The sequence below is a fragment of the Dermacentor andersoni genome, chromosome 1, assembly GCF_023375885.2.
Source record: "Dermacentor andersoni chromosome 1, qqDerAnde1_hic_scaffold, whole genome shotgun sequence".
Lineage (NCBI taxonomy): Eukaryota > Metazoa > Arthropoda > Arachnida > Ixodida > Ixodidae > Dermacentor > Dermacentor andersoni.
In genome coordinates, this window is record NC_092814.1 from 250,197,995 (window position 1) to 250,214,616 (window position 16,622).

The window sequence follows — 16,622 nt, forward strand, 5'->3', positions numbered from 1 at the left end:
GGTTCTAAACTAAAGCCAACGTCTTAAGGGCATGTTGAAAGAACACTTTTAGAGCCTCTAAATAAATAGTGTGATTGAGGTGCTTTTGTCAGAGAAGGAAAGGCAGAAGTGGTCATTTTTTCATTATCAATTAACTGTTCTTTTTCACTTCTGCTGCCCCACTTCGCACCAATATTTTAGGCTGAGTTCTTAGCGCTTATTCTAGCCCTACGAAAATCCCCAGGTCTATTTCTTTAGCTGTTATCATGACTGTTATCATGTCTGTTTGTTCTTCTCTGTCAGTGCCAAATTCATCTAACGTTCTCCGAGAATTTTATCGTCTATCCGCCAACACTTACGCTTGGCACGGCGCTGTAATACTTCGCAGACCCGATTGTCAGCGTGTGAATCAAGCGCTGCGCTTGTTTGTTTAAAATAGCCAAACGTGGTCACGTGCCGTTGAAAGGCCCGGCCTTAGGTGTTCTACGACCTTCGGCATATATTACTGCTGCAAGACTTAGAAAATTTGCTGTTCACGAGGAACACTAAAAAAATTAAATTCTAGGTATTTAAGTGCCAAAACTACCATATTCTGATGAGGCACACCGTAATGGGAGACTCCGAATTAATTTTGGCCACCCGGGGTTCTCTAAAGGGACCCTAAACCAAGACATTAAATCAGTGCAGACATAATGTATTGTTTGAGAACTCTACTGTCGTTAAATTCGCGATAACACGTTGATAATTAGAACAAAAAAGGGAGGGCAAAGTTCTGCTTTTTAATTTCGTGTCCAAACCCTTACGCCAGTACTTCAGTGTGACGTCATGGATTTCAAAGTATTTTTCCGTACTTGCAGTAGCACCGCAACAAGTAGCAGACCCATGTCAAGATCACGATCAAGATCGCGATCGCGTTCCCGAAAACGCGTGAATTACGCTGAAGTGGCCGGCAGCTCAGGCAGTGCCAGCGTCGGATCAGCAGAAGCGGTAGCCGTAAGAGCCCTCGAGAGCAAGCTACAAAATCAACAAAGTCTCATAGCCAGACTATTCCAAAGATGCAAAGAATACGAACATGGAAGCAAGCAACCATATACAGCGCTAACCACGGACGCAGTTGATTCCGCGATCGAAGCTAGAGTTCAAAAGCACCTCCAGGCTTTCGAGGACGTCTTCACAAAGAACATCCTCGCCCTGATTGAAAAACATCACGAAGCCTATCTTCGAGAAGATTACGACCCTTAACACCCAAGTCACCACCCTCGCAAATCAAGTCGCCACTATCACAAGCCAGGTTACCGGCCTAACAGCCCAGGTCAACAATTTCATAGCACACGCACAGAACAATTATGTCACCAAGTCCTACCTTGACAGCCTTCTCCCCACGACCGAGCAGGGTAGAAACAAGGCTCGCACGAACAGTCGCAATGCCTCCCGCTCAATTTCACCCAACCATGAAGCTGCCTGTGAAGCTGAAGAGCCTCATGATGGCGACACCTAAAACCACAACAAAGAGCCCGCAAAATACTCTGCGCATCTAGCAATGGAACTGTCGATCATTCCGTCTCCGGTATGCAAACCTACAAGAACTCGTCAAACTGGACCACCCTCATGTAATCGCCCCACAGGAAACCAATACCCACAACGTCCGACTTCAAGGATACACCACTCATGCACAAACTCAACGCACAGCCATCCTTACCAAGAAAACTCTCACAACGCAGGAACACGAAATAGAAGACATCCCCATCGAGCACACCCTAGTGGAGATCATACCAGACAGAAAAACTCACCAAAGCCTCTTTATCGCCAGCATATACAGCCCTCCTCGTGATCAACTTCCGGAATTCGACCACTTTGTCCGTGAACTCAGGAAACGCACGAAAGGACATCAAGTTGTCATAACGGGAGATTTCAACGCCCCACATACAGCATGGGCTTATCCAAACATCACCAAGAAGGGAGCGGGATTGCACGACACTGCTCAACAACACAAGCTGACCCTCTGGAACGACCCATTGCAGGCCACGAGAGTCGGGAACACACAAACCCGGTCCTTACGTTCACAGCGAACGTCCACTGGACCGAGTGGAGTCGACTCTCAGAGACGCTCGGAAGCGACCACCACATTATCCAACTTGACATCGCGCATAACCGGAAACCAACCAAGACTGGAATTACTCGACTAACAGACTGGAAGTCCTTCAGAGACAACCTGAGCGGCAACACAACAATCGACGACATCGACCATTGGCTCAAGGGCCTTCTCATCACCGCAGAAAACCAAACCAAGAGCATCCAGCTAAGCACCAACACCCCCGCAGTCGACCCGCATCTCCTTCATCTCTGTCAGGCCAAAAGAAGCCTCCTGAAGAGGTGGAAGAGACAAAAGCTCAATAGAAAACTTAAGCAACGAACCGCCCTTCTCACCATACAGGCCCAAGATTACGCGGAGCAACTTAGCAGGCAAAATTGGCACACCTTTTGTGACAGCATACAAAGGACACTCAGCACCAAGAAAACCTGACATCTCATACGCACTCTCTTAGCTACCGATCGCACCAAAACGCAACAGAGTCTAGATCTGCGCAGACTGATCCACAATTATGCTGGATCGGAGCATGATCTGCTTCGTGAGCTTCAGCAAAAACTTAGCAGCGACAAGCCCACTTCATCAGTGAGCGGAAAGACGTACGACGGTGCACCAAACCCAGATCTCGATCGGCCATTCACCCAGGCAGAGCTCCACGCAGCCTTAGCCAAACTCACTAGAAACACTAGTCCTGGCAAGGACACAATAACTAATAAGCTCCTACGTAACCTCCCGCAATCTGCCACTACAGCACTGCTACAGTACTACAACGACTGCTGGGAAAAGGAGACCTACCAGCAGCCTGGAAGCATTCAGAGGTCACCATGAACCTATGCCATGCCCGTTACGCCAACGACGTCACACTCTGGAACAAAGCACCCACTACTGGACAACAAGAACACAATCTACAAGAAGCCGTTGATGCTATCGAAAGATACCTCCGAGACTGCGGTCTTCAATGCGCACCCGAAAAGTCGGAGCTTCTCGTCCTGAGAGCACGGACACGAGGAAGACCACCTAACTATATCGAACCCGATCCTAGCGTCTCGCGCCACGGAACCAAGATCCCTATAGTCGACTCTCTTCGCGTACTCGGACTTCACATCCACAAGGACGGATCAGGGGCGGCCACTCTCCCGCGTCTCCAGCGCACACTGTCACAAGTTACGCACCTCGTCAAGAGGATCACACACCAAAGAAGCGGACTCAAGGAGCGCGACACACTAAGCATAATTCAAGCTCTCCTAACAAGCCGTATGACCTACGGAACTCCCTACTGGACGCTCAAGCCGGCAGAAATCAAGAAACTCAATGTTGTCATTCGAAAGGCAATCAACGTAGCCTTGACCCTCCCACCCATGGCATCAACGGAGAAGCTCCTCAAACTCGGCGTCCACAATACGTGGGAAGAGCTTGTCGAGGCTCATAAGATCAGCCAACTAGAGCGGCTCAAGCTCACAGCCACCGGACGTGCAGTTTTGCGCTACCTCAACTACAGTCAAAGCTTCATTGCAGACACAGACCACAAAGCAAGAATCCCACCTGCAGTACGAGACTCTATCAGCGTTGCAAGTATACCGAGCAATATGCATCCAACTTATCATAAGGAGCGTCGGCAAAGCAAAATCCGCGCACTCAGCAAGAAATACGGGAGAGACCCTGATACGAGGTACACCGATGCTGCCCGGTATATTAAACGAAACGCCTTTGTCCTAAGCGTCACGGATCACCAAGGAAAAGAACTTGCAGCCGTCACCATCCGAGCAAGAGCCCCCGATACTGCAGAGGAAACGGCCATCGCTCTGGCAATAACTTGCCCTGAACTAGCAGTAATCCTAACAGACTCCCAAGCAGCAAGTACCTCTCGATCATACGAAGAGGGGAGGGGGTTTCCCCTCTTCCCTTTTGTGCTCTCTCCTTTCCTTTCTTAGCTTTATTTCTTGCTACCAAATATACACTGCAACCAGGCAAACTATTGCAGCCTGTAGTTTCGTCGTGTACTTGTTCTTCGCACTTTCATCGCTTGCTTGCATTTATGCACATTGAAAGCTGCCGTTTCTACGCTTCTAGTAACTTGGATTTTCCACTGCCCTTATTTGCTGTAGTGTAATTCCGATTTTAAATTGTATTCTTGCGTTTCGATGTAATTACTCTTATTCCGTCTTTGTCACTTAGTGTACGCGAGACGACGTTTATTACATTACAGAGCGCCGCTCCTTTGTATTCATCAAGTTCTAATGCAGTGTAACACTCCGGCGTTATCTTTATTGATAACATTCCCAAGCATGGAATTTTCACAGAAGCCAGAATACAAAAGCCGGACGCGAAACTAAATAAGGGGAGGAAAAGGGAAGGAGGTGGATGCAGCCGTTTTTATTCTACACGTGGCGCAGCAGCACGGGATGCATATCGTGAAGCATGTTCTCTACACTCGCTCCTTTAGATATTTCGCGTTTCTTTCGGTCCTCTTCTGTCTCTGCTTTATTTCCGCCACCGATGGAGCCGCGGTGCAGTGGTGCGCAGCCGTCGGGAATTCGCTGTCGCAATCCAACTCGTCGCGAACGGCTGCTCCCCGTGTTATCCCTTGATCCTCGGAGATTCGACGCCGCCAGCCGAAATTACAGCTCGGTGCTTCGGCAAGATATCCTTCGCCCTGTACAACGCTAGCTGGACATTTTGTGCGCTGGCGACGTCTTATCCAGTGACTTTGTATGGTATATAAAGCAGGGGGATTGACATTTCGCAAAGCTTTTTTTTTTTTTTTTGTCGAACGCCGTACTCTCGGTGTTCTTATCGGTCGCAGAAACGAGGCAGGACTTGCTGGCGAATTTTTTTATTTTTTTTTTTATTTTTACCCCGTCCTAGCACTGCTGGCTCGGGGCGCAATCGCCATGGCATCTTCCCCACCTGTCCACGACAATTTTAGTACAGTTTTCTGCCGGCCTAACGTGTTTCGTCACTGTTCTAAAGTTTCAAAAGAATTAAGCTGTTGCACCCTATACGGATGAGTTTTCCTCTGCCGTTCAACAGGCAGCTTACCTGCGATATTCCTAGGCAATATTTCCCAAGTTCTACATTTCCGTATATCCTATTCGTTTGATCTTATTCCCAGTCTTATAACCTTATCTACGGGTAACTCATAACTTAAGTTTCACAAGTCAGCCCAAGGCACAGCGGCTTGTAGGGCTGCGAACAGCAGGAAGTCTCAGAAGCGTATGTTACGCTATATTGTTAATATAAACCTGCAAAACAACAGCTGGCGTCAGAGAAATAACAAACAAGTTTCGGCAAAATCGGGAACTTAGTAATGCATACATAAAGCTAACATAATAATTAACAGATTGTATATATTATTGATTACAAAGCCTTTCTCATATAAAACAAGGCTTTGTTTTCTGTAAATTAGGAGAATTTTTATGAGAATATTTCTGCAAATACTATAATCTACTGTGTCTACTATTAACCAAAAAAACTTATCACTAGAAAGGGTCTTGAATGTGCCTGGGAGATAAAACCTCGTTGTAATTAAATCCACCAATAGTTGAGACATCTATCGGTAACAAGCGTCGTGCTCTAGTTGGCGCGTAATAATATTGTTTTGCGAATTAATCACTAATTGCATGGAAGACTATTTATAAGGTATCATTACAAAACGGATGGCAACGCTGACCAATCTAGCTGATGGCTTACACGAGGTCCTATTCGTCGTCGTCTTCGTGCACGGTACGACTGTGTTTGGGCCTTGTTCAATGGACGCGCGGTATATAATATTATATTATATTATATTATAATATATTATATTATATACAGGGTGTCCGAGCTATCATATAACGTGTTATTACAAAATACGAGTCATTCTACGCGAAGATAACCAAGTGCATATTGTTCACAGTCTAGTAGGGCAGCCTCCAGTAATTTTGTTGTCGATGCCATTCCAGCTATTAGGTAATCGCAATGAGCTAATTTGTTTTAATTACAGCTCTGAATGACATGCGCTCAATGAAAACACGGGGAAGGTGGGAGATGAAAATTCAAGACGATGAACAAAACGAGAACAAGGTGAAAGCGGGAGCCAACGTTCCGGCAAGTGGACTTGTGGAAGACAAGTCCACTTGTCGAAATGTTGGCTCCTGCTTTCACCTTGTTCTCGTTTTGCTCATCGTCGTGCACTCAATGAAGAATTTGTAGAAAATTGAAAGAAGCTTAAAACTGGCACGATTTCAGCCAGGTACTTCTTGCCCGTTAATTTTTTTTTTCCGGCTGAGAAAGAAAGCCTGCTATAAATGAAAGATATCACGTGACTAATTGCCCGCCCGCATCAAAAAGCAGCGTCATCAAACACGCTCCACAGGAGTTAGTACGCGCACTCTTTCCTTATCAATGCCAAGGTATCACGCTGTCGCATGCTGGCCGCGCCAGATAAAGCGCCAGCTCTGCCACCAACTCGTCATCTTTCTTTGTGCCAGCTCGTTGAGGCGCCGTGTTAGACTACAGTATCTCCGGGATCGGCCCGCCATCATCAGTACTGCAATCGTAGCACGCTACGTAAAAACTGTGCGACGTTATACTGACTTCATGATTGCCCAAGTTAATCATGCTTTAACATTTATTCGCTGGACTACAAATGTCATCGCCTTTTTTTTTTTATGCCCAAACAATGCTGGATAGCCAGGTGCCTGCAAAATGCTTCGCACAACATGGGTTCCCCCAAGGCATGGGATCGGCAATTTTTTTTATTATGCTATATTGTTATATATTATATTAAGGACTGGAAAATCACTAGAAATCCTGCTATATTATTCCACCGAATAATAGGACATCAAAAAGCGACAGCTTAACAAAATCGGATAAATCATCTTGTCGCAGGGAATTCTCACATTACAAGCTCCATGCTTACGATTATGTTTACCTTATATTGCAGGCTAGCCAAACGGGCACTGTCAAGGTACGTCCACACTAGCGACAAAAAACGCACGCGGCACGCCGCCGGCGGCGCGCCGCGTGCCGCGAAACCTGCCGCGGAACCGGTTTGGTCTGCCGCGCAGAGGATGGGTCGAGGAGCCATTTTCGACGGCTTGCCGCGTGCCGCGAACCAATGAGAGACGTCCGTGCTTTCTCCTAAGCGCCACCTCTTGGCTACTGCCGAAGTTAACTTCCAGCGGCGGCGGCGGAACCACGATCGACGACCGAGCGCTGCATCCACGTGCTCGTGTGCATCCACGTTGAAAAATGAATGTGAGCCGACAGAACATGATGGAACAATTTCTGGAGACTGTTCGCTTGTTCCCCTTTCTATATGATAAAACTCACCCGGAGTACAAAGATAAGGACGCCAAAATGAACCAGTGGGCGATCATCGGCAGAACATTCGATCTGACTGGTGAGTTGTTTTCATTCTTTATCTGAGCTTCCGCTGAATGTTCACGTCGGCAGGAATGTGCGGGGGTGAGAACACTTGTTTAGAGTGCTCTAGCGGTGTGCTGCGCAGCAAATGAGATGGAATCTCGGTTTCCTACGGGCATGGTGATTTTGCCTGAGCGGTTCGCATGTCGTATCAGGCTGCGCGCTTTGTACAGCGCCGCTTGAGCACTCAAACAAGTTGCTCATCTTTTCATTTTGCAACCTTTCTTGCTGATAAACAGTGGCATTTCTGTAGGACCGCAAGCAGCCGCAAAATTTAAAAATGTTAAGGATCGTTGGCTCAAAATTGTGTCGGCGTCGGAGGGGGCCTGGAAAAGTGGCGCCGGAGGAGAGGCCAGAAAGGTCCACACGAAGTGGACACTTTTCGACATCGTGGATGGCATGCTGAGGCACACACCACATTATGCGGAAAGGTAAAAAAAAAAGGGCAACTTTGTTGCGCAGCCATCTGCGCCAACTCAAGCCTGGCATTGATAACTTTACTCTCACCTGTCCTACCACTCTTTTTTAAGCCGCTTTCTTTGTGTTTAACATCTTTTTACCTGCTTTGACTGCCCAAGCGTCTGTGTTTTTAAGAGTTTATTCCCTTCAGCTGCGCTGGGTAGCTTCGCTATTGTAATTTTCACATTACCTTTTTCCTGGCGAGAAATCTGCAGGGATTGCATCAAAACACCTCAAATTTTACATTTCAGGTCTTCATCAAATGCGCCCCCAGAAGAGGACGTGTACGTTAAGTCTTGTTTCCATAAGTGTAACTTCAGTTTATAAAGCTTCAGGTGATTTAACTTGTTATGCATGTGTGCATTTGTGCAGCTCCATTCTGCCATCTCCACTGTCAACCAACAGCCCTTCCAGTCCGGGACTGGTGGCAAGGTGTGCACCTCATTGTTTGCTTACCATAACGGTTACTGCAGTGAAACAGTTTATGTACAACATTGTCATTTCATTCACCTGTGCAGCTGTATATCAAGCCCGGCTGCTACGGTTTTTCAAGAAATGTAAGCTGTACTAATTGTGGTGTCATTATCCACCAATAGTAGTAACATCCTATGTCTTTATATAATGCAGGTACTCTGACAGCCCCAATGACTTCACTGATGAAGACGATTTGAGGTGGGTGGTGATTTTCAGTTTTCCTAGCTGTGGTGCATCACAGGTTTCATATCAACACACCCTTTCCACAGGCCTTTCACATATAAGAGTGGGTCCACTCTATTATAACACTCCCATAGAAATGGATTAGTTTTATGTGCATACAGATCTTGGCTTAGTTGCTGTCATGACTCGCCGCTGGTGTGCAGTTTCAAGTGAATCACACGCTCAACACTGCATTGCAATGTGCTGGGAAAAACGTTTAAGTGTCCTATTTAATGACTGCACGTCTAAAAACTGCAACAAGGTGTGAAACCAAGCTTTCGGGTACTAGATGAGTGTGATGTGTCTTGCTCCTTTTTCACAGCATTGCAAGTAGACAACATGTTTTTTGCACGGCATAAATGGCGGCATATTTATTTTTTCTACAGGCTCCCCAGCACATCAGAAAGTGCGGCATCTGCTGCTGGCTCTTCAGGGTAAGTTAGTGTTCACTTCCTTGTGTCGGAATATGACACCATAACAAACATTTTTTTGAGGCAGGTTGTCAACTTCACAAGCAGGAGCCGCTGTCCCAGATCCAGGGTAAGAAAGCTGTGCGCACTTTCGTTGATTGGAAGCAGACATACTTTTCCAGTGCACTTCTTGAGTCTAATGATGTGGCCTGTCCTGCAGGTCTGCCAAAAGGCGAGCATCCAAGGGACCTTCCTCTCGGTACTGGCATGGTTCACATTTCCTGCAGTATTTGAATGATAATCAGTCATTGAATGAAAACATTGCGCTGATATATTTATATGCAGGACCAAAAGAAGGCAGTCTGACAGCTTCGACGAAGCGGTGAAAGATGTCTTGGGCAGCTGCTCAGCTACGCTGTTAGAACTAAAAAAAAAACATGAAATGCCTGCACCGACAGATGACAGCCATGAGGCAGCAAACTGGATAGCTGCTGTTGGGGTCTCGGTGCTGGCGCCCGTTATTGCGAATGGGTCGCAAGCCCCAAGGGTAGCGTTGGCCTGGCGGCCTGGGGCACTGGAAGCATCCGAAGGTCCCGACAAAGCAAGAGAAGACTGGTAACAGAACAACTTGTTTATTCTAACATAGCAAAAGAGCGGCCGGTCAGGTCGACCGAAGTGGAGAGACGGGAGAGCACGTAACTCAACAGTACAAATCGGAGCCTCTCTCCTGGCGTCCGGGGGCAGCTGCTCTTATCCTCTCGGCGTCGCGGGCCAGAAGGAAGGTCACGGGATGAGCCCACGCGACGGCGGAGCATGAGCCCACGGCGGCGCGCACGGTCGAGCCGAGAGACATGGTGAGCCGAGTGTAGTGACGCATCGCCAACCCGCCGACGGACAGACCTCCTGGCACCTCACTTGGGGAGCTCCGCTCCCCGGCTGCCGCGCTTTGACAAGCGTGGGCACACACACACACACGCACATACGAAGACACGTGGCACTGAAACACGCCTGGACACGCTTGGCGGGGAGGCGTTGCGGCGGCGTCGAACGGGCCAAAATGTCCGCCGCTTTGAACGAAGCCCCGGCGTCCGTTGCATCCGCGCCGGCATTACCGCGCGTTGTAGGCGAAACGTAACAGACCGCCCCGCCGGGGGAAGGAGATCCCGATGGTCAGGGGACTGCATCCGCTGTCCGGAGGGATGTCGCTCGATGATGCTCATAACCGAAGTCGGGCGTCCTTTGGCGTTTCTTGAGCGCAGCGCACAGAGAAGGCCTCGTTCTCACGTTCAGGTGCACACAGGACACTGCAAAGTGACTTCGGGAGAGTTGACATTTTTGTTCTCGTTTCCGGCAAGCGTTAGAACTACGCCGAAAGTCAACCGCTCAGTCAGCAAGCACGGCACAACCCTCACTAAGCCCTGCCAGGCTCTTTCCCCTTTTATACTGCTGCCTAGTTCCTTACAGTAGTTTAGCAGCACTCAGAACGCGTCCACAAATCGGAAAATTGCACTAGAAAGCACATCATCACTTTGAAACACTACACGAAAGCAATAGGTTAAAAATCCTGCCTCAGGAAGAAAAACATCAGTAACAAGCAATTTTGAGGCTGATTCCCACGTTAGGGGCTTCGACTTAAGCCATCGGCGTTACCGTTGAGACTCCCCTTTTTGTAACGTACCTCAAAGGAATATTGTTGCAAAGCGAGGCTCCAGCGCAGGAGGCGGCCATTTTTGGGAGAGATGGTCTGCAGCCATTGGAGAGGGCAGTGATCCGTCTCAATGATAAACCTCGAGCCAGCTAGGTAACATGACAATTTCTGAACGGCCCACACGATACACGCACACTCTTTTTCGGTGGCGCTATACGCCTGCTCACGACTCGTCAGCTTACGACTAGCATACAGGACGGGGTGTTCTACTTCTCCATTTTCCCGTTGGCACAGTACAACGCCCATGCCTCGCTCACTAGCATCACACTGAACAACGAACCCTTTTGAGTAGTCGGGCGATCGTAGCACAGGCTGGCTTGTTAGGGCGCTCTTTAGGGCGCTAAAAGCTCTTTCCTTTGTCTCATCCCTGACGACTGTTTGCGGCTCTGTCTTTCTTAGAGCATCCGTTAGGGGAGCCGCGATATCAGAGTACCTGGGGATGTACCTCTGATAGTAGCCGGCGACACCTAAGAACGACCGAATATCGGTCTTCGTGCGCGGTTGCGGGAAGTCTCGCACAGCGGCCACCTTTATTTCAGAGGGGCGGCGACGACCCCGACCAATCACGTGTCCGAGGTAGACAACCTCGGCCTGTGCTAACTGGCACTTGGGAGCCTTGACTGTCAAGCCCGCATCGCGCAGGCGGGTTAGCACTGCCCGCAAGTGCGCCATATGCTCAGGCCAGGCTGCGGAGAATATCGTTACGTCGTCTAGATACGGTAAAGCGAATTCTTGCTGTCCCCGCAACACTTTATCCATGAGGCTTGAAAAGCAGTATGGCGCGTTCTTCAAACCAAAACTCAAAACTTTAGGACGGAATGTCCCCATTGGTGAAATGAACGCCGCATACCTACTAGCCTCTTCTGTAAGTGGAACCTGCCAATAACCCCTGACAAGATCTAGGGTGGAAATAAATTGAGCGCTACTCACTCTCTCAAGGCGCTCCTCGATGTTAGGGATCGGATAAATTTGATCCTTAGTGATGGAATTAAGCCTGCGGTAGTCGACGCAAGGACGAGGTTCCTTGCCCGGTACCTCAACTAAAATCAAAGGGGAGGTATAATCACTCTCACCCGCCTCAATAACACCGAGCTGTAGCATTTTCTTTACCTCAGCCTCCATAATATCGCTCTGGCGGGGTGACACCCGGTACGCCTTGGATCGTACTGGCTCTGGGGAGGTAAGTTCTATGTCATGAGTAAGGACAGAAGTCCTACCAGGCCTCTCAGAGAACAGACCTTGAAACTCTTGTAAGAGCTGGTGTAGTTCGGTTTTCTGCTCAGGCGACAGCGATGATTTACTTATTAAGTCACTAATGACTTGATCGGTGTCTTTCCTGTTCGTCACTGAGCCTAGTCCCGGAAGCTCGACCGGAAGCTCTTCTAACTTTCCCGCATCGGGAATTTCCTCTCCAGTATCTGGTGCCTTTAACGCTACAGGCTCAATTTTATTCCGTTCGGGCGTGCTCTGAATACCAGCTTGCTGCGCCTCTGACCCTTTTTCATCGTTCAACAACGTCGGCCCCGCAACTACCGCCTTTGCAGCGAGCTCCCGAACCTTCGATCTGGTTAAGGCCTGAACGCTAGCCTCACCAAACAAAAGCCCCTTCTCGCGCAGGAGGTGATCGGACCTGTTCGAAAATAAGTACGGGTACTGGGGGGGCAGCATAGATGACACTGCGGCCTCCGTCTCAAGTGCTCCGAAAGGTCCTTCAATAAGCACTTTTGCTACCGGCAGACACACGCTATGAGCTTCCACTGCTTGCTTGATCCATGCGCACTCGCCCGTGAACATATCGGGTTCTACGTAAGAGGGGTGAACTACATCCATTGTAGCTGCGGAATCGCGAAGCACTCGGCACTCTTTCCCGTTCACGAGGAGGTCTCGCATGTAAGGCTCGAGAAGCTTCATGTTCTCGTCAGTGCTGCATAAAGACAAAAACACGACTTTTGTTTTTGTTTCTGGACACTGCGCCGAAAAGTGACCCGGCTTCTGGCACGTATAACAAACGCGCGCTCGCCTCGTCTCGAACCGCTTTCTCATGGGCGTGAACTTCGGCCTCTCAAACTTGGAGCCAAATTCACCCTTTTGACCGTCCTTAGCTCCACGAGCCCGACGCCTCACAAACTCCTCGGCTAACTCAGCGGCTCTAGCCACCGTACTAACGTCTGGCCTATCCAAGACCCAGTACCGCACGTTCTCAGGTAACCGACTATAAAACTGTTCTAGCCCGAAACACTGCAGAACTTTCTCGTGTTCACCAAACGCTTTCTCTTCTTTGAGCCACTCCTGCATGTTTGACATAAGCCTGTACGCAAACTCTGTATATGACTCACTTCTGCCTTTCTCGTTTTCCCGAAACTTCCGACGGAACGCCTCCGCTGACAGCCGGTACTTTTTTAGCAGACTCGATTTCACTTTGTCGAAATCCTCTGCCTCCTCTCTATTCAAGCGAGCGACTACGTCGGCCGCCTCGCCGGGTAGCAAAGTGAGCAAGCGCTGTGGCCACGTTTCCCGAGAGAACCCCTGCTTCTCGCACGTTCGCTCAAAGTTAACCAGGAACAAACCAATGTCCTCTCCAAGCTTAAACGGCCGCATCAGGTCAGTCATTTTGAACAATACTCGTTCTCCTGCACCGTGTGCCTGACTTCCATTACGAGCGCGTTCCATCTCTAACTCGAGACGCTTCATTTCCAATGCGTGTTGACGGTCGCGCTCTTCTTTTTCTTTCTCTTTTTGTTCTTTAAGTTCACGCTCCTGTCTCTCTTTTTGCTCTTTAAGTTCGCGCTCCTGTCTTTTTGCCGTCTCCCTCTCCTCAATGGTCTCAAGGCATTCCGACAGCTCGTCATCCTCAGCTTCTAACTCAAGAATAGCCCTTAGCAGTTCTGGTTTTCTGAGTTTGTCTGAGACATCCAGACCCAACTCTCTTGCAAGCTCCAGCAATTTCGGTTTGCGCAACGACTTCAAATCCATGGCTGCTCTGAATGCTGCTTTCTCTACTGCCTACTATTGTCTTGCCGCAACTAACCCGGCAGCAACGACAACCACAATTACCAGCTCTGTTTCTGACACTAACAAAAGCCTGGCAAAACTCAGAAGAAGAAAGTCCCGCACTCACCAAACCTCGCAGCCAAGAATTCAGCGCAGTCGTTCCGCTGCACGCAACCAGTCATCACACAGGGCTCGTTGCACTGCTCCCGGATGGTCGTTGTGCTGCTCAGCATACATTCAACCGCATCTCTTCGCTGCTGGCCTCCGTTGTCGCGATCTCACCGCTGGCAACCAGCTGTTGGGGTCTCGGTGCTGGCGCCCGTTATTGCGAATGGGTCGCAAGCCCCAAGGGTAGCGTTGGCCTGGCGGCCTGGGGCACTGGAAGCATCCGAAGGTCCCGGCAAAGCAAGAGAAGACTGGTAACAGAACAACTTGTTTATTCTAACATAGCAAAAGAGCGGCCGGTCAGGTCGACCGAAGTGGAGAGACGGGAGAGCACGTAACTCAACAGTACAAATCGGAGCCTCTCTCCTGGCGTCCGGGGGCAGCTGCTCTTATCCTCTCGGCGTCGCGGGCCAGAAGGAAGGTCACGGGATGAGCCCACGCGACGGCGGAGCATGAGCCCACGACGGCGCGCACGGTCGAGCCGAGAGACATGGTGAGCCGAGTGTAGTGACGCATCGCCAACCCGCCGACGGACAGACCTCCTGGCACCTCACTTGGGGAGCTCCGCTCCCCGGCTGCCGCGCTTTGACAAGCGTGGGCACGCACACACACACGCACATACGAAGACACGTGGCACTGAAACACGCCTGGACACGCTTGGCGGGGAGGCGTTGCGGCGGCGTCGAACGGGCCAAAATGTCCGCCGCTTTGAACGAAGCCCCGGCGTCCGTTGCATCCGCGCCGGCATTACCGCGCGTTGTAGGCGAAACGTAACACTGCTAAGCTGCGGATGCTACCACACAAAAAAAGATGCGAGGTAACATTCAAGATCCACAAGCTGCTGTATGAAGCCGAAATGGAGCAGTATGAATAAATGAAATGTAAAGTGCAAGCAATTTGGGCTTTCTTTTGACGTGATAGTGTTTGTGCATGCTGACAAGTAGTTGCCTGTTATCGGAAATTACCTGCCGTCCTGCACGGGTCACGACACTTTCCTGCCATGGCACCTGGCCGTCACTCATGAAGTAGGATGCCAGTCTATCCCTTACTTCCAATGCAGCCCTGTAACAGAGAAAAGCACGAGATGTTCAACCTTTTCCTTCAGCTTATTCTGCCTGTCTGACTGAGGTCACAGTTCTAATGGGTGTTTTACTCCTCGTCGTTAGCTGTACCCACTGACTTTGTTGAAAACATGCACTACGCATGTATTTTTGCACTGTTACAACTCTTAACGCAAAGTCTAATGAACAAGATTTAACACATGACATTTTCATGTCATGTGTTAAATGATCAAGTTAAATGAAATGTTTTGAAGGTTTCGCTGTTTGTTATTGATGAGCTTCAATTGCTTTAATGTAAATAAAGCAGGAAATGCAAACTATTACTGATTTCATGCCTTCATGGAAATAATAATTACCGAGCAGAGTGGTACCCCTGGTCTGTCCATCCAGGAAGGGCACTACTGTCGTTCCTCCATGCCCCATTTGTGACATTTCCCTCCCAGTCTTCATGGTCAACAAATCCAGGAGGGTTGTACGTTGTCCTTGAGAACGCTGAATCTTTCATCAGAAAATTGTGAAGCGCCACACATGCCCTTACAATGTTCTCAGTGGTTTCTTCTGACGCTCGAAAAGGTCTCTTCAGTATTCGCCACCTACTTGCCAGGATACCAAAACTGTTTTCTATGAGCCTCCTTGCACGACTCAGCCGGTAATTGAACACTGCCCTCTTCAAGTACTCGCTGTACTGGCTCAAGTACTCCCTGTAGGCATGAAGAGCTAGAAAAAACAAAAGGTCAGGGCATTAAAATTACAGCATACATGTACATACTTAGATGAAAAATGCAATGGCACTAATTTCAAATCATTGAAATAACTGGCAGCTGTGGCACCCGCTGAATACAACTTGAAAAGAAAAATACTGTTCCTACATCTAATGTCCTCTGGGTGCCTCTTTCCAGTGCAGCCAATTTGCAATGCTACATAAACTGATATTATACGGGTTCTTATTCATTTTTTGCATGCTTAAGTTGCGCTAAAGAAATGCTACATAGGGCCACCTTTGGCTGCATTGCACAACTTGTGATTTTCAGTATATTATCCTGTCAGAAAAACAGGTTAAAAGTGCTCATGCATTTGCTTACGATCATGCAATTAAACCTTGTATGTCAGCATTACATTTTATTACTGCATCATACTATTGCTTTCACACAAAATGCAACATAACGTGTAAATTATCAGTAATAAAAGTATTTTAATACACTCTTATTGCACTGCATACACGAAATTTAGTCCTCTGCACCATTTCTTTTTCCATGAAGAAACAACCTTTCCTTGTAAGACTTTCTATGTACATGCATGCAGGCTAGACTGCATTTGTAAATGTTTTGTAGAAATTGTTTGACCATTTTTACCGTATGCATGCATTGCACGAAACTGTATCTGCTATGGAAAACAGTGGCAGCAGTAACACAGTACAGCTGCATTGATATTTCATCTCGGCAATCAGAGGAACATGTCAGCGTTAAAAGTAATTGAAGCGACTTGCCACGTCGAGGATAAGGCCGCATGAGGTAAGGCTTCAATGGAAAGGCCTCGTCGCCCACCATCAAGTACGGTATCAGTCCCGCTGAGCCAACTGTTGCTGCTGGGGGGATCCCAAATCTGCGTTCGCCCAATATGCGCATCAACTCCGTTCTTAAGAAAACTCCTCCATCGCTTTC

The 16,622-nt window shown here is 48.6% G+C and overlaps 1 long non-coding RNA gene across 1 annotated transcript; it reads right to left on the bottom strand.

Annotated features, from left to right (window-relative positions):
• Positions 1-9,243: 9,243 nt before the first annotated feature.
• LOC126548459 (uncharacterized) lies at positions 9,244-15,797 on the bottom strand. Its single transcript, XR_007602922.3, has 3 exons — positions 15,318-15,797; positions 14,866-14,962; positions 9,244-9,317 (listed from the first exon to the last, which is right to left on the bottom strand). It is a non-coding gene; the product is annotated as an uncharacterized lncRNA (long non-coding RNA).
• Between the last annotated feature and the right edge of the window lie 825 nt (positions 15,798-16,622).